The following is a 2,531-nucleotide window of genomic DNA, read 5'->3' as shown; positions in this document are numbered from 1 at the left end:
TGATACNCGGGTCTTGGCGTTTAATTGGTAGCTGGAGGAATGTTAAATGCGGGTTTTTTGCACTTTTTTCCAGTAAAAAATTATAAAAAGGCAGATAATACAACAGAATTGAATTTTATTTATTATAATGGCTTGTTAAGGTTTTGTGCTCCTTTATCTTTAAAAAGAAGTGTTTTAAATTTGAATTTTCGAAAAGTTTACATTCATTGGCTTACGGTGACAAATTGGTTTACTATTGTTAATTAATTTTTTTTTCGGACTTTGAAGAATGCCTTTCGCGCGGAAAACATCGTCCCTGTAAGTGGGTCAAACTATTTTGATTAGAAATTTAAATTATTAGAAATAGCTCTGTAAAGTATCTGCATTTTTCTCCAAAAAGCTCAAGGAAGTACATTTGTTATCCTTTTTCTTGGGAGTACTTGCCCTCTTTGAAACATTCTTTGAGCGTATGATGTCCGATAACAGAATAATGTGCTCATGTTTTAATTTTGCAATCAAACATTAATAAGTTCACTTTTGAACAAATTAAGTATTTACATTTTTTTAGATTTCATACCCACCGGTATATTAGTGTACGTATAATACAAATATAAAATTTTCGAAAAGTTTACATTCATTGGCTTACGGTGACAAATTGGTTTACTATTCTTAATTAAAGAGTTTTATCGTCTTATAGTTCATTGGGAACTTTTTTTTCGGACTTTGAAGAATAGCTTCTTTGCGGAAAACATTGTTTTTGTAAATGGGTCAAACTATCTTGATTCGGAGTTTAAATTATTAGAAATAGCCCTGTAAAGTATTCGAATTTTTTCCCAAAAGGCTCAAGGGAGCGCATTCATTATCCGTTTCCTTGACTACTTGCTCCCTTTGAAACATTCCTTGAACGTACGATGTCCGTTAACAGAATAATGTGCTCATGTTTTTATTTTACAATCAAACATTAATAAGTTTACTTTTGAACAAATTAAGTATGTACATGTTTTTTAGCTTTCANTTAACAATTAAGAAATACTTACTTTTTTGACAAATTAAGCTAAATAGTATATTATACATAACTATGCATATTGGTATAGTAATTTTTGCAGTCTTTTAATTTTTATTTCATTCATATAACTGTCAACAAAGCATTTCACATGTTTCTAACTATATTTGAAAGAAATACTTCTACAAATCTCTGGAGACAAGGGTAAGTTAGTGGTGTGTGTGAGGATTGTTTCAGTTATTATTTTACATTACCATAAATAATTATGTAAGAGCGAAGCTGTTTAGCGTACTTTGAAGCAAATCGAGAGGTATATGTAGCCAGGCCAGTCGTTACACTCTCGGTAATACGGTCGCAGATCGTAGGTTGACTGCCTAGACGCTTAGTGAGGGTACCTTTAGCAGAGCGTTATTAGGTGGAATAGGCCAAACGGGCGACTGTAAGTCCGGCGGTGTATTACCCCTGTATTTACCACTGTTCTAGTTATCGGTTAATCGTCGAGTTCGACTTCCCAGGTATCCTTCATCACGAAGAGTTCGTGGTGAAGCTGGGAGGCGGGTCTTGGCGTTTAATTGGTATCTGGAGGAATGTTAAATGCGGGTTTTTTGCACTTTTTTCCAGTAAAAAATTATAAAAAGGCAGATAATACAACAGAATTGAATTTTATTTATTATAATGGCTTGTTAAGGTTTTGTGCTCCTTTATCTTTAAAAAGAAGTGTTTTAAATTTGAATTTTCGAAAAGTTTACATTCATTGGCTTACGGTGACAAATTGGTTTACTATTGTTAATTAATTTTTTTTTCGGACTTTGAAGAATGCCTTTCGCGCGGAAAACATCGTCCCTGTAAGTGGGTCAAACTATTTTGATTAGAAATTTAAATTATTAGAAATAGCTCTGTAAAGTATCTGCATTTTTCTCCAAAAAGCTCAAGGAAGTACATTTGTTATCCTTTTTCTTGGGAGTACTTGCCCTCTTTGAAACATTCTTTGAGCGTATGATGTCCGATAACAGAATAATGTGCTCATGTTTTAATTTTGCAATCAAACATTAATAAGTTCACTTTTGAACAAATTAAGTATTTACATTTTTTTAGATTTCATACCCACCGGTATATTAGTGTACGTATAATACAAATATAAAATTTTCGAAAAGTTGTCATTTACTGACTTATAGCGACAAACATGTTGCATTTTATTCCTATGATAAACGGGGATTTTGTTGTTCTGTTTGTCCATCATTAAATAAATTTGTTAATCATAGAAAAACGCTGCGAATTTGTACATATAGGTAGGTACAGATGATTTTGGAAAAAGAATAACAGTTAGAACTAATGTTCCGTAAGGAAATAATGAAAGACTAAACAGGACTGTAAAAATGATGACAGAAGTTTCCTACCTTATAAATAATTAAATTGATTTGCGTGAGTAATTTGATATTTCAACGAGTTTTTATGGTTATTAGTTGAATGTTTTTATTGGCCAATTAATTTTAAATTACTTGAAAATATTAACTTGCGATTCTGTCATAAATTGGAAATATTGTTGTTG

The sequence above is a fragment of the Agrilus planipennis genome, unplaced genomic scaffold (assembly GCF_000699045.2).
Source record: "Agrilus planipennis isolate EAB-ADULT unplaced genomic scaffold, Apla_2.0 scaffold482, whole genome shotgun sequence".
Lineage (NCBI taxonomy): Eukaryota > Metazoa > Arthropoda > Insecta > Coleoptera > Buprestidae > Agrilus > Agrilus planipennis.
The sequence above is the reverse complement of the archived record's forward strand: the minus strand, read 5'-3'. Positions refer to the sequence as shown.